General features: G+C 40.4%; 1 pseudogene; it reads left to right on the top strand.

Annotated features, from left to right (window-relative positions):
- Positions 1–9,030: 9,030 nt before the first annotated feature.
- Positions 9,031–25,202, top strand: part of LOC149157178 (pentatricopeptide repeat-containing protein At4g14050, mitochondrial pseudogene) — a 46,399-nt pseudogene continuing 30,227 nt past the window's right edge.

Here is a 25,202-nt window from a genome sequence, read left to right as displayed (position 1 = left end):
GGGAACACCCATAGACATGAATTTTTGTATATTTCAATCCATGATGAACAATTGTCACAACTAATGGTAGCTTGCATTGAGGGCTCCCTTCAGAGTTGCATACAACTTACAAGAAATTATGTCCAAGCATTGATTGAGAGTTTCGATTCAAGATTTCCAGATCTTCATCTTTTTAATCCAACAAGTTTGTTTATTCCTTGTCATTACCCGTCAGATATTTATGTCAGAGAAAATAGTGTAAAGCATTGGCTTGAAATACTTTTTCACATTTGCAACATAAAACATGTAATGAAGGTGAAAATGTACTAATGTTTGATATTACAACTTGTAAAAGAGAATTATATCAATTTATTGACGTGGTTTATTTGAATAGAGAAAGATTCTTAATGGAAGATGCATGGAAAGTATTTTCTCAAACAAAGATTGGCACTTTAGGTATCCAAATATGCTAAAATTATGGCAAGCAATGCTTGTCATACCAATGAGCACCGTCGCATGTGAATGAGGGTTCTCCAAGAAAAATATGATCAAAGATATAAGGATAATAAGACTATCAATTAACACACTTGATGCATTGATACATATATCATTAATAGGTCCTAACACGACAGAGGTGAAATGGGAACAAATTTATGAGATTTGGCAAGTTGCAAAGGAAAGAAGGCTTTTTGACATGTGAGGATTATTAAGTTATATGTTTTTTTACTTTGCACAAAGTTTATGTATATATATATATATATATATATATATATATATATATATATATATATGACTTTTGTTGTCCTTTACTATATGTATATTTTTGATATGAAATTTTAATATTCTTTGTGTATTGATGGAAGGTGGAATACATTCATGAATAATTACATGGATGATGGCTACTATAAGAAGAAATTGAAGATATCATTTGAAAGTTTTTTCATGTGCTATTGTTATTGGTTGATGACACATGAAAAATGCCATCAAGTTTGAAAAATGTCCACATCTTACCAACCTTTTAGAAAACGTAGTAAAAGATGTGATGCATTTGGATTGAATCATTTTGGTACTATGGCATAGCTTTTCTCCCTTTATGCTTCTCAAGATGCATTTAAATATGAGGAGATTCTTTTGCACAAATATTCAATTCCCCTCTTTCTTTGGCTTTAATGCATACCTTTCATGCAACTAGAGGCATTTCATTGCTTTCATTATCATTGGAGCAATAGAATTTAGAAACTTGTAAGTTGTGACATTATTTTGGTGTAACTGGATTTTTTAGTAAACCATCATTTAGAATAGTATGTATATGTATCAATTAATAATTTATTTCCTAATTCCTTTCTCTTATTGGATGGATTTGAAAGCTAAACGTTGGTGGCATGCTATTTTTCCTTCTTAGGGTGTCATATATTTATATTTTGTATCAAATATTATATTAGATAATGTCAAAAATTATCTTTGAATTTTCATGGAACTTAGTATTATTATGAATCTAAATATTTAGGTGACATAATATAATTTTTTGGTTTTAAATGATGATTTAAAGATATGCAATGGATAACCATCAAGTATTTTACCTATGACTAATTATATACTTTCAATAAGAAAATGCGTTCTTCTATGCTGAGTTCACTGACATTTATACTTCTCAGATTCTTAACTGAGATGATCTCAAGGGCAAGACTCCTTGCCTTGGTGCAAAGGCTTCTAACAGTCGAGTCCTTATCCTTAAAAACCTTCCGATTTCATGCCAACCAAATATTCCATAGCATATTGCGGGGAAGAATGTCCCAGACTCTCTTCACTGTGTTATTTTTCCTGTGCTGCCAGGGGTAGTTTTTTTTCCATTTGTAAAGAATTTCTCATATGGTGTTTTGGGTGTTCCATGGGATTTGATTGTTATGAGACAAGTTCCTCCAACAGTTGATGGCAAAAGGGCATTCAATAAAGAGATGATGCATTGATTCTTTAGCTGCTAAGCAGTTAGGACAACGAGAGGGGCCATTAATTCCCCTCTTTTGCAAATTTTCAGCCGTGAGGGTTTTCCCTTTGAGGAGGGTCCAGACAAAAAGCTTGATTTTTGGAATTGCCTCGGATTTCCAAACCACCTTCCAGTGGTGCCAACTTGGCATGGGGTAGCTGATGTTGCAAATATAATGGTGAGCAGCTTGGATGGTGTAAGAGGATCCACATGGGTCCCAACGAAACACATCAAGATCGTTATTTTTGACAAGGGATATACTATGCAAAAGGGATTGAAGGACAAAAAGACTTGCGTTAAGACTATTGGGTATGGCTAGGAAGGCCCAACCTAACCAAAGAAGGGTGTGAGGATCCCATTGGGAGATCTGGTCCAGGTAATGAATGCCTGTTCTTTCAAAAAAGGAAAGGATAGGGTGGACTCCCCCCTGTCTGTTTATTGGCTGCTGACCCATGATTTTGTCTGCTCCAATATTGATGCTTGCACCTCCCTTGGGGATTTTTGAAGTATTTTGAGCAATTAGTGGAATTTCTCTCTTGCATAATCGCCAAATTTTGGAGGATTCTCTATTGGGAATATCTCAATCAAGAAGTTGTTGTCTAGGAAAATTGAGGTATTTAATTTCCAGAACTTTTTTCCACCATGCTGGGAGTCCAGTAATGAGTCTCTAGACAATTTTTCCTCCAAAGGCTAAATTGAGAAATTTAGGAGATCTAATTCCAATACCTCCTCAGTCTTGGGGTTGGATCACCTGCTTCCAATTAATCAAGTTGAATTTCTTTTTATCATTTTCCCCCCCTGCCATAGGAATTGGTGAAGGACGATTTCCATTTTGTTGTGGAAGGAGGCCGGAGCTTGAAGAAGAGAAAAATGATATAGGGGGAGAGAAGATATACCTGACTTAAGAAGAGTGAGGCAACCAGCTGGGTTGAGCCAAATAGATCCCCACTGCTGCACTTTTCTTTTCATTTTGTCGACTACTGTGTCCCAGACTTCTGCTCTCAAAGGTCCAGCACTTACAGGCATGCCCAAGTAAGAGAAGTGAGTCAAATCATACTTGCATGTGACTCCAAAGATGATGGCGATATTGTGAAGCACCTGTACTGTTGTGTTCCAGCCATATATGTAGCTTTTCAAATTATTTACCATTCCACCAGAGTAGCTCATGTATTTGTCAAGGAGAGATTTGAAGCGCTTGGCTATTGTGGTGGAGGCCCCTCCAATCAGTAGGGTGTCATCGGCAAATTGTGAATGATTTATGTTCTTGACCCCGTCCCCAAATTTTATTCCTGTGATTAAGCCAACCCTCCGGCTGAAGTCCAGTGCTCTGCTGAAGGATTCAGCCATTAGAATGAAGAGATAAGGTGAGAAGGGGCAACCTTGTCGGAGGCATCTGGAGGATTAGAAAACTTCTCCAGGTCTGCCATTTACAAGAGGGGAGATCCATGGCCCCAAAATGCAGGCTCGAATGAGGTTGAGAAAGCGGTCATCAAATCCCATCTTCTTCAAAGCTGCCAAGAGGAAGGAGTGTCTCACTCTGTCAAATGCATTGGCCAGATCAAGCTTGAGGATAAACCCTTTCTCATTTCTGGTTTGACTCGAATGGATGGCTTCTTGCACAAGTAAAATGGAATCAGTTATTTGTTTGTTGGCTAAGAATCCCCCTTGATTTTCGGAAATGAGAGAAGGGAGCAAAGGCTTTAGGTGGGTAGCAATGATTTTTTTCAAGATTTTATAGGAGGAGTTACAGAGTGATATGGACCTAAAACGAGCAAAGGAAGATGGCCTATTTTCTTTGGGGATGAGTGCTAGATGAATAGCATTGGTATATCCTCCTATTTTGCCTTTTCTTTGGATCCAATTGAGCATTTTTGTCAAGTCCATTTTAATAATTCCCCAGAATGCTCGATAAAAGCAGATGGGAAAGCCATCCGGTCCCGGGGCTTTATCAGGTTGAAGAGTCTAGATTGATCTCTTGATTTCCTCCTCATCTATCTCCTTTCTTAAAATGTCATTCATTTCCCTACTTATCCTTGTTGGGAGATGCTGCAATAAATCTGTATAATCCTCTGCTTCCTTTGTTTCAGTTAGCAGGTCCCGATAGTTATCTGTAGCAGCTCTTTGAATGGCTTCCTGAGTGCTTTGTCTATCACCTTCTGCATCTAGTATGGAGCTAACATTATTCCTTATCTTTCTGGCTGTCGTTTTCTTGTGAAAAAAAACTGAGTTCTTGTCACCCCCTTGTAACCATAACTGTCTTGACTTGAGCCTCCATTTTGTTTCCTCTTCTCTGTTAACTCGGTATAGCTGTAAGTAGAGTTCATTTTCCTGCTGTTTGTTCTCTTGGGAAAGGCCATTATCCTCTATTTCTCTTTGGATACTCTCCAGATTTTTGTTAATTTCTTTTTTTACCTTCTCTGGTTGTTGATACTTTGTTTTAGCCCATTCTTTGATGGCTTGTTTTGTTTTCCCTAGTTTTGTTTCCCAAATGAAACCGGGAGAGCCTTCCATATGCTAAACTAAACTCTAACTCCTCCACCTCGAATTTATTAAGTAATCTAGGTGACACAAGCCATGTCACACAAGTTAACGTCATCCAAGTTGTCCGTTGATGTGGAAAATCGAATTTTTTCAATTTAATCAAGGAAAAATCAAATTGATAATTTCTTGTTGCATTTTTCAACACATAGTTCAGTGGGATATATTACTTTCACTATGAACTTGGCATAGTTCACATGTTGAGATCATAAGTTTTTGGGACGATGTAGTTCTATGTGTTGTGTATATAAAGAATAGGTGTCCATCTCTTGCTATTAGAAACAAGACTCCCTATGAAATGTGGTATGGCCACATTCCTTCTGTGAGGCATCTCAAGGTTTTTGGTTCCTCCTGTTATGCCTTCATACCTAAGCAACAAATAAAAAAACTCATGGCAAGGAGTCACAAATGTATCTTCATTGGGTAGTCATACCTCCAAATCATACCATCTCTATGATGAAGTGAATAAGAAGTTTATAATATCTAGAGATGTGCTCTTTCTTGAGTCTTCCAATATTGACAATGTTGTTGAGTGGCAACTTAATTGTTTGAATAGGTTCAAACATGAAAAGTATTTTCAAGAGTTTGATAGTGATATTCCACATCTCATTCTCTTAGCTCTATACTTTCTATGAAGAGCCTTGAAGAAATCAGGTTGAAGGAAATTCCTACCCTTGCTTTGTTAGGAAAGAGCTAAGAGACTACTAGTAGCAGGTAGCCAACTTTGATAAGTAGTGAGGGTACATGCCAGGTACAAAGCAAGGATTAATGAAAAGGAGTGTACTAACTATATACATATCATTAAACATATTTCATCCCACATAGGATGCCTTGCATTGTGCCTGGTTAGTCGTAAGATCACGTTGGTCACAACCTCTGTAGCTTAAATAAACAAGTGGTGTTTCTCTTCATCTTCTAAGCTATGTAATAAACAAGTGAAAGGGAGCAAGACACGTACAGGAAACAATGGAATGACTTTCAGTTCTTGCAACCATGCATTGCATTGAAGACAGAATGATACGACAACGATAAGCAAACTTTTAAGCTACAATAAGAGGTGTATTTCAAAATATGTGCTTTGTTTTCCATACCTAGCCTCCAAAGGGTTATGCATCAGATGAAGTCTTCATGCGGTCCCGATATTCTATCATACCTTGGGTTCCTTGGTCTGCTTATTTTTATCCTCAGCTCCTTGAGAGTCATCTATCATGTCATCTTTCTTTGTGGCCCCTGAGAGACATAATTGTATATTTTCAGCGAGAAGTGACCGTTGCGGAATGAGACCCTAGGAGGAAACATTTACAAATTTTTAGCTGGATGAAAGGCACTACTATTGGATGAGGTTGTGGGAGGACACATCTATGCAATTTCAGGATGCAAGGCAGACTGGGTAGTCAAGGGAAAGAACTGCACAGTTTCTGGAGACATTGGGTTCTAGCTGAGGGAAGGACATTGGAGGAAACCACTCCACAGCTTTGAATGCTAAGGTAGGTTGGGATTTGTGTGTGTTGCACAATTCCAGTAGGCAAGGGAAAATCTTGAGGGTTACGTATGTGAAGTGCGCAGTTCAGGAAAGTTGGTTGAGGCTAGGTTGATAAGGATACTCCGAAATTTGGCTAAGTGTGGGAGTAGTGGAACTGATGTGAACAATGATAAAACTTGACTACGATCACACACTTGAAAACTTAGCGATACAACATAGACCATCTAGAACATATAACACATACTTCGCTTAATGAAACAATGTTTGTGGCATCTTACGACAAGTGTGGCTCCGATGATAGACTTTGGGATGATGATAGATTGTGTGAAATGAGTTTGAAACATGTCTATGTGGTGAGGACAACCCATTCTCATAAATATTTCCGCTTGAATCAAAACAAACCTCCCTTTGCATGACAAGCGATAACCCACATGCCCAAAGATGACAGATTCTATGTAAAAATAAAAGCATGAATGACTCTTAAAATCGAAAAGGGGAGATTGAGATCATGATCAACTTACAAATAAGTGACTAAGGAACGATTGATCACAATATCCATATTAGGCTCCAAAATTTAAGTGCAAGCCAAAATTTTCAAGGGTGTTGCGACCGCTACAATTGAGACTTCACCTTCTTGGTAGCTTCTTTTTCAACCAGTGCCTTGAGTTCTACGAACTTGGAGAATGTCTCATCTTTCTTCCACATGAAAAATATCCAACACTTACGTGAGAAGTCATCAATAAAAATGACAAAATATTTGTGTCTAACAGTGTATATTGTCGAGAAAGGTCCATAAACATCATAGTGGATCCTTTCTAGGACTGCATGTGCTTTGTTGTCCTAATCATGGAATGTGGATTTTATGTACTTTTGTAATGTACATCCTTTGCATATATCCTATTGCTTAAGTGCTCCTTTAGAGAGGCGAGTGGTTATTTATTCTATAATATTCAAGGTACCATGATACAAATGACCAAGTATTTTGTGCCAAAGTTCATCGACATCGCGACCTTCACTTTCTCCACCTTAGTGCTTAATGTAGCACATTCTTCCACATCTAGCTTATACAGGTTCTTCACACGAACCCCGATCTGCTTCACCTGCCCCGTGGCTATGTGTCTCAGGAATGCTTTTCCTTTGTTGAATATCACTTCACAACCATGGTAAACCAACCACTCAGTGAATGCTAGTAGACAGACCCCTAATCCTTTACCTTTACCTTTTTTTACTATCGCCTCATATTGAAATTTTGAAGACAAAATATTTCTTTTCTCTTAAAAAATTGTCTTAAAGTCCCCCTCTGTGTAGTAGTGCCGAATGCAACAATAGACAAGTTGTCTCTAATCGTATCAGCATATATGAAAGGGACAGAAGAGGAATTGATGTCCGAGAAATCTTGTCAGTAAAATTTGTCGCGTTCTTCTTAGTCAACTACCCCCACAAAACAAAGAGCCCAACAAATCATTGTCTTTATATAAGATAACGTGAATGGTAAGTAAAATAAAAACCTTGGTATAGGCGCAAGACAATAGTTGTCTACAAGCTGGCCGACTTAGGGCGCACTGTCACAGTCAATTTTTCAGTTGTAATTAGATAATATCATCTTAAATTGATATGTTTGTGTCTTAATTGTTAATTGTATTAAACATAGGTTTTTTTTTTCTAAGTAGTATTGATCTATTAATATAATACAAAAAAAGTTACAGAGAAACCTGATCTCAGAGATGTTAAGCATCAATCATCATCACAAAATGCAACTGTTGGTATTGGACTACCCCAACAGAGGGGAAACCAATCCAAGAAGCTTTGAAGACTACCCCTGTTATGGGGGAAACCAGCCATTGAACCATAATAACTATTTCAAAGTAGACCTTGGTTTTCCAAAATGAACAAAGAGGAATGTAATCCTGAACCAAAAAGACAGGGACATAACCAAGTAGCAGTATGCCATTTCCACCTGGTAGAGAATCAACTAGAGAATTCAAGACACTTGGCGTGAAGACAGAACACATCCAGACCACAAAACCACGAATCATAGAAACATATCCGCCTGCAAGCCAGACACCTTTGTGAGAGACCAAAAACCACAAAGTGAGACGAATCCACCCAGGATCCGGAGACCTTTGCATGAGGCCAAGTGTTAGGTTGGTGGTTCCTCCGGAGCTGACTCTTCCTCAATCCGGCAGGCAAACTGATACCAATCGTCATCCTCTTCAGACGCACCGCGACCTTGAACAGTTGGAGTATCTACAGTGCCTTCAGCATCCATCTGTCACTTACTAGCGTCCCCAGCTTTATCTTTGTCATGCAGAGCCTTACTGCTTTCACCTTGCTGCTTGTTGCTGATCCCATAACTACCTGTCTCTTCCCTGTTCTGCTTGTTCCCACAACTGGACAGAGTAGCTTGCATCACAGACTCTTCCTTGAAAGAAATTGTGATGGTAGCAGTGATTGTAGGCCTATTTAGTGAACTGCAGAAACGAAATTGTGTGTTGTGAGGGCCAGAAAGAGGAGGAAGTGGGAGATCCACAGTGTGGACAGCATTGTCCCTCCAACCTCTCCCACTTCTGGTATTCGGGTAGCTATGAGTGGGGTTAATGAGTGAGTTGGGAAATTCAGTAGTTGAGTCTGGGGAGTCAAAGGTGGAACTAGTAGAAGCTCGCGAGCGGTTAAAACCTCCACGCGAACCTCCACGCCTACTGTGCATGCAGTGCCTGAGGCGAGCCATGGCTGAATTGACAGTGGAAGAATTGGAATGAAGACGACGATGAGTAGGAGCAAGGGTGGGAGAACCACAATCAAGAAAATAATGACGGGAATGCGAAAAATGAAAACCATTACCAAAATCCTGACAAGGGAGAATTAGGCAGCGACTGCCTGTAGCAGTTCTGAAACACGGTTCAACCGCTTGTGGAGGACAAACACCATGGAGAAGGGGAGGAGTAAAAAAACAGTTTGCAGGGGCCATGATGTTGAAGGAGGTGAGCTCGTCACAGCTTTCGGAGTCAATAAATGTCACCTGTAAGGTTTTTTTAATGCATCTGCGATGAGCTCTCAGGACGAAGCACTTAGCCAGATGGCTTCCCAGCCCGTCGGTGATCTGTCTTGTCATTTAAATGCCGTTGTTGACACCCGCATCTGGGTGTGTTTCCTCTGCATTTTCCCTTTCCTTTTGCACTAGATCATTGAAATCCTGCAATTGATGAGTATTGGCTATAGTGCCAAGAGCTCCTACATGAAGAGTCTTACCACTTTCAAAGCCAATGTTTGCTAGGAGGTCTGCTACTTTGTTACCATTCTGACAAGTGTGCCTAATGGTAACTGCTCTATGAATGAGTAGCCACTGTTCAATCTGTTCTAGCCTTTCCGCCAATCTCCAACTGCTACCCACTTTATGTGCTGGAGTTCCCTGTAAGATCTGGTTGATCATGTTAATTAAGATCTGAGAGTCCCCTTCAATTATGAGTGGGAAGAATCTATTGTTCTGAGCCAAGAGAAGTCCTTGCCAAATTCCTTCTAATTCGACTAAGTTGTTTGTATCCCAACCTATTGACCCCGTGAATGTTTGGAGAACATTGCCCTTGTGATTTCTGAATATTCCCCCAAATCCTGCTTTACCTAGATTTCCCTTTGACGCTCCATCAAAGTTGAGCGGTACCATGTGTGGTGGGGGTGGAGTCCATTTGTTAGGTGTATCTCCAGAGGGAGGGATTTTCCTTAGGTGTACCTGCTCATGGTTCCATTGAAGGTTCCAGTTCAGCCATATATTTTGTTCCTGTGGTGTGGATGGGAAATCATCATCAAGCCACGTTTGGAGCATCAAGGTTTCTCATATGTTTTGACATATATTGATCCATAGAACTTCTATGGGAGAGGAATGGTCTTTGATGATGTGGCTATTTCTCTCTTTCCAGATTGTCCACATTAGGAAACCTGGTATTAGCTTCCATAAGGCATTTAAGATTTTGCTTTTATAAGGGTGAGGTGCCCAAGAACGAATAGTGTTGGTTGAATTCTCCTTATTTCGTCCATCTCTTTGACATCTGAAGCTAACCTTCTCCCAAAGTCGGGTTGCTAATAGACATGAGTTTAGGAGATGTTCCTTAGTTTCTTCTACCTGTTTACAATTTGGGCAGATTGAAGGTCCGTGAAAACTCTGTTTCCTTAGATTATCCCAAGTAAGGATTCTATTTTGGCACAGCAACTAGAGAAAGGTGGAGATTTTTGGCCAAATTGGTGGTTCCCAAACTTTGTGCCAAAGGATATCCTTGACAGTATGGTCCCTTAGTATTATATGACATGCTTCCCAAGAAGTGAAGGTACCTCTCGTTTCATAACCCCATCTGATGATGTATTTCTTATTTGATTGGTGAATTTTCCTGTTTGAGAGTTCTGTATCTAGGCTATCTTTGATGGATTGCGTGGCTTGCCCAAGAATGAGGTTCGATCATAACCATTGCCTATAACCTTGGTTGTGAACTTCCTCCCAAAGTTGATTTACTTTGATCGTCAGTTGCTCTACCAAATCCTGAAGCTGGTGGGGCGTGAGTAGGTCCTTCAATTTTGGTCTTTGCTTCCAGGAGAACTCCCAAAACCTCGCATTATCTCCATTCCTGATTTCCCAAAAACTGTGTTGTTGGATTAGATCTTTATGTTTTTTGGCAGCATTCCAAATTAGAGAGCCTGTGCCAACTTCTTTGAGCCGAATTAAATCATCCACTGGTCTATTATGAGCATACTTAGCTGTCCAGAGGATTTCCCAAGGAGTATATGGGTTCGAGAGCCATCTCCACCAGATGCACACTCCCATGACCTCGTTGCTATGCTGAGGATCCCGTAATCCAGTGCCTCCAGAGGATTTTGGGTGACAAACTGTTTCCCACTTTACCAGAGCCCATTTTCTTTTTTGTTTCATATTCCCCCATAAAAAATCTCGTTGAAGATTTTTGATTGCTTTAAGAACCCATTTGGGTGTTGCCAGGACCGTGAAGAGGTAGAGCGGCATAGATTATAGCACTGCCTTGATTAGAACTAGGTGACTTGCCATATTGAGAGCTCTGAAGGTCCATGAAGAGATACAGGCTTCTAGTTTTTCTAGGAGAATTTTCCAGGATGAGTGCTTTAAGGCAGAGGCTGTCATTGGAGCTCCTAGGTATTTGGAGGGCAGAGATGCAATTGAGAAGCCCAGAATTCTGGCTATGGAGGCTTGAGTGATGGGAGGTGTGTGAAAGAAGAAGACTTGATATTTTGATTTGTTAATGCAGGCGCCAGAGGCATCCGAAAAGTCAGATAAAATTGATTTCAGCTTACGGGCTTCCTGGACCAAAGGATGACCAAATAACATATTGTCACCCACAAATTGCTGGTGGGTGAAAGCGGGGGTATTATGGAAAGAAAGGCCACGTAATTGTTGGTTTTGAAGGGCATCTTTGATGTAACGTCCAAGACCTTCCGCCATAATAACAAATAGAAAGGGTGAGAGAGGGTCCCCTTGTCGGATACCTCTGGACGGGTGGAAGGGGGTGGAGGGGGTCCCGTTGACAAGAATTGAGAAAAAGGTAGAAGTGATGAGACTCATAATCCATCTTACCCAAGGGGGGGTAAAGCCAAAGGCTAGCAGTATTTTTTGAATATATTTCCAGCTTAAAGTATCGAAAGCTTTTGAGAGGTCGATTTTTAGGAGCATACCTACCTTTTTGGTTTGCTTTAGGGAGTGAATGATTTCATGAGTGAGAATTATGCCATCGGTGATCTGCCTTCCTTCCATGTAACCTGATTGCTCTAGTGATATAAGAAGAGGAAGTAGGGGCTTGAGGCGTGTGGCAATCACTTTAGAGACAATTTTATACAATACATTGCATAGTGCAATAGGTTGGAATTTGTCCGGAGTCTAGCTATTCTCCTCCTTAGGGATGAGGGCGATGAAGGTGGCATTCAAGGATGGAAGCATCCATCTGTTAACTCTGGAATCCTCGACTACTTTCCAGACTTCCTCCTTGATTAGATCCCAGAAGTTGTGAAAGAAGTCCAAAGTGAAGCCGTCTGGTCCGGGTGCTTTCCCAACTTTGAGTTGTCGCATAGTTGTCTCCACTTCCTGTAAAGAAATAGGCCTGAGGAGTATTTGATTGTGTTCCTCAGTTATGATATTAGGAATAATCTTGATGATCTTCTCTATAGTTGGCAGCCGATCAGTCTCTGTTTCTTAATGCACCCTCCGAAAGTGGGTGAGGAGTTCCTGTTCTATATCTTCATGCTTCTCTAGATGTTCCCCTTGTCGATTTTGGAGGTGAGTAATGTTGTTCTACATTCTCCGTTGGATAGTGGTATGGTGGAAGAAATTTGTATTGCGTTCACCCTCTTTAAGCCATCGGATCCTCAATTTTTATCTCCAAAGAATCTCTGCCTGTCTTGTTGTTTCTGAGATCCACATTTGTAGTTTACATTCCTGTTCTGCTATGGTTTCGGATCTGCCTTCAGCTATGATTCTCTGGTGTAATTTTTGCATTTCTTGTTCAAGAGTGTTTTGTGCCTGAAAGATATTGCCGAAGGTAAAGTGATTCCACTGTTTTATTTTTTCCTTGATATGTTTTAGCTTTTGTTGGAGCTTGTACATTTTTGCACCTTCTGGTGGTGTGAAATTTCTCCATGTCTCTGTTATCAGGTTATGAAAATCGGGGTGATTCAGCCAAAAGGCTTCAAAGCAAAAGGGCCTACGAACATTGTCTCCCAGTCTTCGCCAGTGAAGCCTAATAGGCCAATGGTCCAAGCCAGAGAGTGGAAATATAGAGGCCAAGAGATCCTCGCCAAGATGTATTGCGTTATCAGAGATCAGGAATCTATCTAACCAAGATGCAATTTGGTGGGCATCTACACGCTTGTTGTTCCAAGTATAAACGCCATTGTTGAATTCCATATCTATAAGCCTGTTGTTATGAATATAGTTTTTGAAGTGCGTGCTTTCACAGTCCAACTTGATCTGTCCTCCTCTTTTTTCCTCCAATCTTGTAATCATGTTGAAGTCCCCTCCTGTGATCGAATGTGGGTGGGATATTTCTGAGTTGATCTGAGTTAGGGTGTTCAGTATGTCTACTTTGTTTGTTGCCTCTTGGGGAAGTAGACATTAGTTAAGTGTCCATGAACATTTGTCCCTGTTAAATGAAACTTGGCTTGAATAAAGTGCTTACTGGCATGTATGTTGGTAAGTGTTATAGCTCTATCATCCCAAACAATGGCTAGCCCTCCTGAGGCTCCCATGGCTTCCATTGCCACTTCTTTGCTTCCTGGCCACGCTTTGGCAAGGATCTGATCCAACATTGTGGAATTACACTTGGTCTCCTACAAGAAGAGAATTTGAGGCTTTTCTTGTTGTAGAATGTTCTTTATTAATCGTCCCTTCCCCAGGCTGTTGAGCCCTCTGATGTTCCATGAGATGAGCTTCATGATTCACGATTGGGAAGGGGATTATAGTATTTGGTGAGCTTGGAGTATCTTCCAGATTCCACCAGAATCTCCCCTATGCGGATGGTTCTCTGAAGATCAGTTTTCCGTCCTTGTTTCTTGTTGTCTTTGAAGATATTTCTTCCATCCCACTGACTACTAGTTTGAACGCCTAATGATCTTTGCTTCTGTGCTCTTGAGAGAATTACTTCTAAGTTCTCTAGCTGTCGCTCAAGAATTTTGCCATATTCCTTTTTCTTACAAGCCTGTTCAAGTCCCAGTATATCTAGATCTCCGATGTTGAAGCTCTCTGGTTCCTCTTCCATGTGTTGTACTATTTCCTACTCTACCTCTGTATCATCTACAATCGTGAGCTGCATCTAAGTGCTATCTACCTCCATACCTTGAGCAGTCCTTTTCTGCATGTTACTGGGAGAGGGCATTTTGGTGTTCGCGGGTTGCTTAGAAGTGAGGGCTTTCTTTGAGCTTGATGGAGCAGAATGGGCGGAAGTCTTAGGAATGGCTTCAGGTTGTTTCTGATTATCTAAAATATGAACCTTTGGCTTGAGCAGGATTTCAAAGCTGTTTCTTGTTGAAGGTAAGGAGGTGTTGGTGACAGGTTTTTTGACTGAGGTAGAGGGCTTTTTATGGGTCTTTTTGCGATTGGGAACTTTTGTGAACCCATCCGAGTCAGATTTGTCCATTGAAGGGGTGGTCATGGATTTCATATTGGAGGGACAGTCTCGGAATAAATGGCCCAGGGTGTGGCATTTTTGATAATGGAATGGTACATGCTCGTAATCTATTGTTTGTAACCATTCATAATCATCATGGTAGAGGCTTACCGCGTCCGGGAGAGCTTTGTTGAGGTGCATGTATACACAGATCTGCACATAGGAGGTGTATCGCTTCAGCTTTGTCTCCTTTGCCACTTTGATGAATTTGCCTAAACCATTCCCATTGTCTCGCAAAGATTCCTCGTCCCAATACTCCAGAGGGAGAGAATAAAGGCGCAACCACACCGGGGCCCAACTCAGATCTTCTTTGTCCGGGTTAAAGCGCTCGATCCATCCTCTTAGGTATAGCCCTGCTGCATTGAAGAAATATGGTCCTCCATCCAATACCCTGTTTCGATCCTCTAGACAATTGAAAATGGCAGTAAAGAAGCCCTTAGGCCCTAACTGCAGTGTTATGTGCCCTTTTGGCTTCCATTTGGCTACGATCCAGCCGTGCAAAGCTTTCTCCGTTGGCCAAAGGCCTATGAACTTTCCTATCAAAGCATGATCCCTCATAAACTGGATCTGAGTGTTGATGCACTGACTTGGGAGCTCAATTTTGGGTCTGTCAACTGCTGCCGGTTTGCAGGTGTTTAACGTCACTCGTGGTTCTTCATTTGTGTTGTTATTCTTTGGCGTATTTTCATTCTCTGTTGTTGTATCTTCTGGATGGTCCATCCTGACATTTTCAGTCTATTGCAGGCCGTTTTCCGTATCAGCAGGGGGAGGCATCATTTCCGCCCCCTGAGGGGTTTCCATTGTGCGATAGTTGTTCCTTATTGTGTTGTAGCTGCCTTATGGCTGAAGGTTAATGGCAAAACAACGTAGTCTGTGAAGGTCTGCCAGTTGCAGAGCAGCATCAAACCCTAAGCGCTCCGCTCTCCATTTTCTTTCTTTTTTGACATAAGCAGTTAGTTTTTATTTAAAATTCAGCAAATCAGCTGCCGAGGACTTTAACACTGAAGCCCTGTATTTCCTTGTTACAGTCAGCAGGGAAATAAGATTTTGCTTTTGAATAGTCCATTGAATGAGTTACATTGTGAATGCAGATAGAGGCTTGAAAAAGAACTTGAATTGGTTTCAGAATGGTGCCTTGAAATTTCGTTGCTTTTCTTTCCGTGACGTAGCTCTGCTTCCTAGCTTGCAGAGAGGAGATCCAATGCGCTGGAGTGCCGTATCATCCCAAGAATCACTGTGTTTTCTTTTTGAAATGTCTGTCAGAGTGTTATATAGTGTTCAAGAATGCCAAGAGTGGTAAATTGGCCTTGAAGAGGCCCTCGTGCACTCCCCAACACCTACCCGGACGTAGTAGTGAGTTCCAATGACGAACAGAGATCGAAAATGCCACGGTTGCATTCTGAATTTTCCCTTGTGGATGAGTCTGTGTTTCCTAACAGCAGCCAACTCAAAATGGTTCGGTCCCGAAGTCTGGATAATCTGAATCAGCAAAATGCTCAAAGGAACAGAGGCCCAGACAACTCCAAAATTAAGGAATGTTGCAGTCCGATTCAACATCATTTACTAACAGAGATCTCCTGCTCCTGAGAGAGCCTAGGTTGGCTGCCAAGTCTGCCTGTGAGTTTAACCTCCTCAAAAAACGATAGAAGGAGATTTTGTGGAACTTGGGCAACAGTAGTCTGATTTTTTTTAGGATGGTGGCGAACTGCACCTGAGAAGGGATCTTTTGAGAGTTCATAGCCTGTATAATTAGTCTAGAGTCTCCAAAGACTGAGATGGAGAGGATATTCCTCTTGATAGCCAGATTTAGACCCTACCACAGAGCAAGAGTCTCTGCTCTGTTGTTTGTTTCATGCCCCAGACCCCAAGCAAAGCACAACTCAGTTGAGCCACCTGGGCTTAAGATAACTCCCCCGCCACCTGCCTTTCCTGGGTTACCTTTAGAGGCCCCATCGAAGAATAGGCAGTGATCATCCAAAGCAGATCTCCATTTGATGAATTCCTGTTCTTCTAGATGAATTTCCCAATGATAAGGGGCTTTAGCAGGAGGAATGGATCTATTCTGATGATTTGGAACAAGCTCTTTTAACCATTGATCTTCCTCACTGTCCAGAATCATGCCATTTCTTATGGTGGGTTTGGTTTCTAAGGCCTCCCCCAACAGAGCTTTGATCTTAGTGATAATTCTGACCGGGTTACAACTCTCCTCCCTAAATATTTTGTTGTTCCTCTCCAACCACAGTTTCCAGCATGTGAATTTGGGGATCCACATCCATCCAGTCTTGAGAAGGCTTTTTTTGGAGAGACAGAACGGGGATAACTTGGCCCAGTTTCTTAGCAGGTCCTGAATATTTCCTGGAAGCTCTATTTTGTCAGGTCCTAACATCAGGACACCCTTCCAAACTTCTTGAGCAAAGGGGCACAATAAGAACAGGTGGTTAGCCATTTCTTCATCCAATGCACAAAGAGGGCACCTGGAGGGACCTTCCATTCCACACTTCCTCAGGTTATCTCTAGTGAGGATACTTTTATGCGCCAGAGTCCAGCAAAAGAAGTCAATTTTGGGGAGAGCAGGAAAAGAACAAATAAATTTCCATTGAGTTGGCTCTGGGGGGACGCTAGGGACAACCATAATACTTTTTTAACCTTCTGCTACTGAATGAGAGCCTGAAAGAGAACCCCACCCTCTTTTGTCCTTAGAAGAGGCCTTTAAGGGAGATTTTCCTTGGAGAAAATCCAACAATAAATTGGCTTCACCATCCAGCCAATGAGGGACCTCCCCCAAATTCAAACCATCCCATAGACTTTCTGCATCATTTTTCCAATTGGAGATGTCCCAAAGGGTTTCCATATTCCCGCCCTGAAGCCAAGCTCTAATATTTTCCAGTTCTGCCATCTGATTCAAGGGCTTTTCTCCAAGAATCGAATCTTCCCAAATTTTTATTTTTTTCCCATTACCTGGGATCCAATAAAGCTTATGACTGAAAAGTTTCAAAGCTATGAGACAGAGTTTGAAAACTGGTGATCCTTTGGAAATTCTAGGAGGCTGGTCCAAGCACCTCAAACGCTGCCCATGAAAATATTTTTTCCACAGAACTCTATTGCTCCAACTAGGATTCCTAGAAACAATGTTCCAAAGGAGCTTGGAGCCCAGAGCAAGATTTTGGGCTGCCAAATCCCGCATTTAGAGACCTCCTTCCAAGAATGGCTTCTTAATAGTGTCCCAATTAACTAAATGGAGCCTTCTTCCATTATTTTTCCCTCCCTCCCACAAAAAATTTCTCAGGAGACCATCCACTTTACCAATAAAGGTTTTAGGGGCTAGTAGAATGGAGTTCTGATAAACTAGGAGACTTATGAGAACAAATTTCATAAGGATTACCTTCCCAACATTATTCAACCATGAGGCTCCCCAAGCTTATATTCTGATTTTTAGCTTGTCTAGCAGGGGCATCCAGTGAGCTACCTTAGGATTTGATTTGAAGATTGGGATCCCAAGATACTTAAATGACTCCCAGGTCAAGGTTCTTTCCATTTCTAATAGGCTTGCTATGTCTGTCAAATCTTTGATCGAGCAATTCCATCCATAGATCGTGCTTTTTAGATAGTTAATCTTGCTGCCCAAAACCTCCCTATAAATGTCTAGCTCCTTCTTGAAGGTTCTAGTAGAATTTATGCTAGCTCCTCCAAGCAATAATGTATCATCAGCAAACTGGGCATGATTTATGTCTTTAACATTGTGAGCCATTCTCAAGCCTGGCAGAGTTTGGATCTGTTGACAGTAGTCTAGCTGGAAGCTGAGCACCGAAGCTTGAATGGTGTAAAGAAGCGGGGACAAAGGGCAACCTTGTCTTAGCCCCCTCAAGGCCTAGAAAAATTCTGTTGAACGACCATTAACCAGAGGCACTATCCAAGGGGAGGCAATGCAGGGTTTCACCCAAGTTATGAGAACTTTTGAGAAGCCAAATTTCTCCATCACAGAAAACAGTAAATCATGTCTCACCCTGTCAAAGGAATTTGTCAAATATAGCTTAATCACCATGCCTTTCTCTTTTCATTGACAGCTTGAATGAATTGCTTCTTGCACCAGCACAATATTGTCAAGAATCTTTCTCCCTTTTATGAATCCTCCTTGGTTTTCAGGGATGATGACCGGCAGAATTTTCTTAATACGGTTGGCTATTATTTTTGTAATCAGCTTATAACTTGTATTACACAAAGAGATGGGCCTGAATCTGCTGAAATCGGTGGTGCCTTTGTCTTTCGGAATCAAGGCAAGGAAGGCCGAGTTGGTACTGCCTCCAATCTTGGTGCAGGTCTGAGATTTACGGATCATTCTCAGAAGGTCTTTTTTAATTGTAGGCCAGCAAGTCAGGTAGAACCTTGCAGTGAACCCATCAGGGCCCAAGGCTTTATCCGAATCCATGCAATCCAAAGCTTCTTTAATCTCATTCATACTGATCGGAGCAGTCAGCATAATATTTTCAGAATCTTGAACACAGTGAGGAATAAGATCAATCGGATAGGCTTGAGAATCGATAGGAGGGTCTTCCAGGGCAGAGTAAAGATCTTTGAAGAAGGAGTGGGCTGCTCGCTTTATGCCTTCAGAATCTTTAACCATAGTGTTTTGATAGTGAATTTCATTTACTGTTTTGAAGTGCTTGTGTGCTTTAGCTTGGTTATGGAAGTAGCTTGTATTTTTGTCTCCGGCCTGTAACCAAAGAGTTTTGGACTTCTGTCTCCAGAACTCTTCTTCATCCCTACTTGCTCAATGGAGATCCTTTTGCAACTCTACTTCTTTTTGAAGAAAGATTTGAGTTACATCGGAATTCTCCATTGTTAATTGATGGCCTGCTAAACTATCATGCATCTCCTTTCTTTTGGCAGTGGGCATTTTCAACCTTTTAGCCCACTCCTTGAGCTCCCTTTTAAGTCTCCTCATTTTTTCTTCCCACACAAAGAAAGGGGATCCTTGAACTTGTCGGTTCCAGGCCTTGAAGACCACCTCCTGGAATCCTTCTTGATGAATCCATAGAGAACTGAATCTAAAGGGAATGGGGCCAAGATTTCCATCCAAGGAGAGCTTAAGCAGAATGGGTTTATAGTCAGAGGTGTAGTTCGGCAGAATTTTAGAGGTGGCCATTAGACCACAAGTCAAGAAGGAGGATTGGACTAGAAATCTGTCCAGACGAGCAGCAATGTGGTCGGGGCCTATCCTTTTGTTTGACCAGGTGAATTTCCCAGATGTGGACTTGATATCCTCTAATTCCCAATCTAAAATGAGGTCTTCAACCCATTCTCTAGCTGGGTCCCTAACCAGCGAACCCCCCTTTTTCTCTTCTGCAGCTAGCATAACATTCAGATCACCTGCAATAATAATATTTTCTGGGTTGTGCAAGAAAAGATAGGACTAGAGTGAGTCCCAACAATTTTTTTTCTCAAATGGTAAGACTGGAGCATAAATATTGAACATACTTACTTGGTGGCCAAATTCTTTATGGAGGAGCTTAGTGAGTAGCCAATGGGGGCAACATTCTTCGTGAATCAGATCATATTTGGAGCTGTCCCAAAAGGAGGCAATCCCTCCAGAGGCGCCTCTGGCGCTGACTGCTCTCCCTTGGCCTTTATGCCAGAATGCTTTGCTTGCTTGGAGGAGTAGAAGGTCCTCCAGTTTTGTCTCCTGGATGAGAAGGATTTCAGGTGAGTACATCCTTACAATGTCTTTCAGAGCTTCTTCTTTCAACCTGCTGCCTAACCCTCTGCAATTCCAGGAGACGTATTTCATTATTTACTGGCTTGGAAGGTTGTGGCTCCTTTTGGAGCCTGACCATGCTTGCGCCTAGATCTGGTATTCATCATTCCTTTGAGAGTTTTCTGAGAGCCTTGGAGAACATCCAGATAAGTTTGTTCCTCTCTCTGTTTCTTCTTGGAATTTCAACCCCTGGCCGACTTCATAGGAGTGACTTGCGAGCTGTCTGAATCTGAGACTCCATCTTCTGAATCTCCCTCAGAATCGGAGCCCAAATTGATGCATTCCTTTTTTTCTTCTTTTTCCCCTTGTTCATCCTCTGATGGAAGAAGAGTTGACTTTGCCTCTGCTTCTTTCACTTTCTTCGACGAGTCTTCTAGTTCCTCTTGGGTTCCAATGGCATCTGTCTTTACCCCAGAGGAAGAACCCTCTTTTGGAACTTCTTTGGCTTTTGGTTTAGGATGGGGCTTCACCAATGGCCCTGAATTTTTCTTCTCAATTGGTTTTGGGACTGCCTTGCCCTTTTTGATTTCTTTCCATCCTTCTTCATCCACTTTGTCCCCGGTTGGAGCTTTTAGGAAATTTCATTGGAAGTGTCCATGTTCGTGACAGGTTCTGCATTTGAAAGGCAGTTGCTCGTAATCTAATTTTTGATAGTGATGCCATTCTCCGACTGTAAGTTTTACCGCTTCGGGCAATCCAGCTTCCAGATCAACTTCCACACAGATTCTTGCGTAGGGATATTGGCCCTTGTTATCTGCTTTGTCAATGAAATGGCCTAGGTCATTTCCAATCTTCTGCAAGGTGTGATAGCTCCAGCAATGGATCGGAAGATTGGGAAGCCGGACCCAGATCGGGACCTCTTTAGGGGTATCAATTGAGGGATCGAATTCAGGGGTCCACTTATTAAGATACAAACCCTGATTTTCCATAAAATACGGACCGTTTTCGAAAACCAAATCTCGATCTTCTTTGGAGGTGAACAGGAAAATGAAATACCCTATTCCGAAAACATAGCAGATCACATTGTTTTCCAGCTGGGGCCTCCAGTTGCGTTGGATCCGGTCAGCTATTGTTTTTGTAGAGGGCTAGCATCCCATAAATTGTCCTACCAACCCTCTGTCAGCCAAGGCTAGGGCGATTTTTATCGGTTGGTCTTTTGGCAGGGCGATCTCAGGAAATTCCTCCAATATTTTGATGAATTTCGGGACTTCTGAAATCAAACGTTTCTTCCCTTTCTGCGAGAGCAATCTTCTGAATGCTTCTTCTGAAGAGATTGGTGGGGTGGGAGAAGGCTCCCCACCCCCAGGCGCACTCATGGCGGCGGAAAAACCCAGACGCGGACGGTGTGCTAGCAGCAGCACTGGCCGGAGGATGGAGGCAGAGCCCGATTGCAGGGATGCCGGGAAGGATTGAGAGCCCAACAGCAGGGGCTGCCAGGCAGGGGGCCTGCGGAGGGCTGCAGAGGCCGAGGAAGCAGGGGCGCGGGAGCTCCAGTTCAGAACACGCGCAGATCACCCTGAAACTCAGTGCTGCCCTCCATTTTCATTCAAAGTGAAATATCGTATTAAACATAGGTTTGATCTAAAGTGGTCATTGTATTAAATTTAAAGTTTTGTCTTAAAATATTTTTGTCTCAAAATGCTTTAGTCTTAAATATAAAGTTTTGTCTTAAATTGTTTTTGTCTTAAAATAATTTTGTCTTAAATATAAAGTTCTGTCTTTAAATTTTTGTCTCAAACTACTTTTGTCTTAAATATAAAGTTTTGTCTCAAAATATTTTCGTCTTAAATTATTTTTGTCTTAAATATAAAGTTTTGTCTTAAAATACTTTTGTCTTAAAATACTTTTGTCTTAAAATATTTTTGTCTTAAATATAAACTTTGATCTTAAAATATTTTTCTCTCAACCTATTTTTGTCTTAAAGTTTATATTTAAGACAAATCAATTGATATTAATTTTTAATGTAAAATAACTAAAATAAAAAATGAGTTTTTGAGACAAAATATTTCTTTTGTCTTAAAAAAATGTCTCAAAAGTGCCCTTGGTGTAGTAGTGGGTGGACCTCTATCACCCTGCTGAATTATAATGGAATGTTGCAGTGGTTGTGTGAATCACTATCCATGAGAAGGAGACACAAGAGGCATGAATTGACTGTTGTAGAACATTGTGTTGTGGAGCTAATCGTCTGGAGAGATCTATTGCCAAGACGCACAAAACAAACCAGTGGGAAAGGACGCCAAGTGACTAAAGGTCATGTGTGTGAAAGAAATAGTGTCCTTGGCCAATGGCGCTCTACCACCACAGTTTTCAAGACAATAGAATCAGATCATGCCTAGAGTTTAGCTAGCTTCGATGTTTCCTTCTTTGGCACATCATTTCATAAAATCATGCACACCGCTTGACTCTTTGACAACAAATGAGAAAGTTGAAACGGTGGATAAAACTAGTGGATGGAGGCTTGTTGTATTGAATCTATTGCATGTTAACAAAAACAATCATAAAATTTGTTGGGCATTTCGCACTACTGTTGAGCTTGGCGAGGACAAAAATCAACAGATCATCCAAAATGTCATCAAAGTGATTAACACTAGGTGAAACACCATTATGTTCTCGTTTAAGTTGTTTTTCAGTCATTTCCTCCCTGCCTGTCATTTGTTCTTTCTGCTCACATTTATCCATTGCAAATTCAAACGAATAATAACAATCTGCTCTAATCTGCATCCTCCCTTGGCCCAAAAGAAGACCTCTCCACTATGTGCAGAGTTCTCAGTAAATGGTAGATAGCGTGGTGCTGGAAGGAATTTGGAGTGTGCATAGGCACATAGAAACATAACATCATTTCCGGGCCTCCTTCAACTCTGTGAAAAGGAATTTTTTTGCGTGTTTTGTAGCTTCCACTCTCCTTTCCTCTTGGTAAAAGATATGTTAGAAGTGATTTAAACAAATATTCAATTATTCTAAATTATGCTTATGATTTGTTAATTTGGTGTATTATATAATTGTCATCTCATATTTATTCAAGTGACATTTAGTTTTGTTGAACTATTTTCACGAATTTGAGTCTGTGTTGGAACTAGCCATTCCAACAATAGACATGTTTATTTGTATTACAAGGATAGAAAAATAGTGAAGATGACATCAAAAGATAGTATTTGAAGCAATAACAAAGATTAAATGACAGTGGAAAAGATTGTGTGGTGAGTAGAATAATAAATAGACTCATTACCATATTAGTGTGTGTGTCACAAATTGTAATTTTATGCAAGTTTATGATGTTGTATAGTGGTTCTTGAAAAAATGTAATAGTATGCACTTGAGTCAGTGGTGATGTAAGTGTACCTTTGTAAAGTTTGTGGTTATCTTAAAACCACTTTATAAGTGCAGGGTTGTGGTAAACCGAAAACCACTTTTTAGTGTAGGTTTGTGGTAAGTCAAAAACCACTTGCAAGAGAGAAGTGAACAAGGATTCCTGTAGCATGGTTGAGGGTCAAATGACAAAATCCTGAGCATGGTTTAGGGTAAGTCGATAAAACCCAGAGCATGGTTATGGGTAATCTAAGAAAACCCATGATGATGCTAATGGAGAGGGATTTGTAGGTACAAGTGTAGGTATGTAGATATAATGATTGACTCAATCCATGTACATGAAGGAAAACCTATTGAGGGTCAAATGACAAAATCCTGAGCATGGTTTAGGGTAAGTCGATAAAACCCAGAGCATGGTTATGGGTAATCTAAGAAAACCCATGATGATGATAATGGAGGGGGATTTGTAGGTACAAGTGTAGGTATGTAGATATAATGATTGACTCAAACCATGTACATGAAGGACAACCTAGTAAACTGGTGGTTGTAGCGACTGGGTAACCATGTATTTCGATAGATGGTTGTTATTTTATACAGACATCGACATATTTTTTTATCATGTTTATAAATACCAGATTAAACCACAACTAGACTTTGATGATTGAGATCGAGACAAGAAGTCATTAAGTGGGGGACCTAGAAAATATAATTCCTACTTGTCTTAGGTGTAATGCTTTCTAAGTAATGGAGTTGGGTGAATGCATGAATCTCGATTACACTTTTTGGCAAGCACAATAGTTGGGAGGGGGAAAAAATCTTGATTGAGTAATATTTTAGCACTCAATCGAGCTATTGGAGGGCTTAACTATTGCTCGATCGAGGTTCTATGTAACCCATGGTTACATATTATCTTTATCAAGCTATTTTTTTAAATTCCTGCCCAAAAAAAGGGGGAGTATATGGTTGGAAGGGCTTGATCGAGCCCTTGTTTAACTATGTCAAAAAATCTCGATCGTGTAACAAATTCAATTAAAAATCCATGTAATAAAGTTAATAAAGGCAAAATAAGACCAAGATCATGGACACATATTCCAAGCTGAATGTTGGACAAAAACATAGTGATGGGGATCATTTACGAGTCCTCTTAAAAAAGGGTACTCTTGGTTTTTGAATTTATTTAAATAGTAGAAAAAAATCGTATGTGAACGCATGTGTATGAAAAATGCAGTTTAAATACTAATTCACTAACTTTGAAAAGCAATAAAAAATATAATTTTGCATAAAAGAATAAAGTTTCAATATGCATAACTTATTTATCTTTCTGTAGATCATGCTCATATATATATATATATATATATATATATATATATATATATATATATATATATAATTATACATTTTAGACTAAGTTATTGTACATGAACACATACATACCTGTTAAAATGTGCGAAAATTTGCAAGGAAAAGAATTTAATTTAATGGAAAATTGATAGATTAAATGACACTAATATTTTTTGTAAAATTATCATTAATAAAAGAACATGATTCTTCACAAATTGTCTTTTTACTCCGAATCAAAATTTACAAAGCTTATATGAATTTTGAGGGCTTCAGTTCAATAAAAGAGTAAAATTTTGGAATTTCATCACCACATTTGGCCCAAAAGTGTAACCCATCTTCATGCATTCACCCAGTTTGTTCCTATTATTTAGGAATTGTTTATATCTAGATGTTTCCTATATTGGTGTGTGGTTGAAATATTCTCTCAACCAAGTGATTGTGTGTCCAAGATAGTCTGCCTATCTTGAGACAACACTACATGTATTTATATGTAACATCATTTCATTAATAGATATGACTATGATCATTAGACTTAATTAAAATTACATTAAATTACGCTTGATTGGGGATTCTATGCCAATTTGATATTTTGCTTCCATATCAATATAGTGATATGCCTTATTACCCAGAATTGATGCATTGACCATT

The sequence above is a fragment of the Pinus tabuliformis genome, chromosome 9 (genome assembly GCF_031772625.1).
Source record: "Pinus tabuliformis cultivar Carrire ecotype Pingquan chromosome 9, CPIR1, whole genome shotgun sequence".
NCBI classification, from domain to species: Eukaryota; Viridiplantae; Streptophyta; class Pinopsida; order Pinales; family Pinaceae; genus Pinus; species Pinus tabuliformis.
Note: the sequence above shows the minus strand (reverse complement) of the source record. Positions and strands in the feature narration are given on the sequence as shown.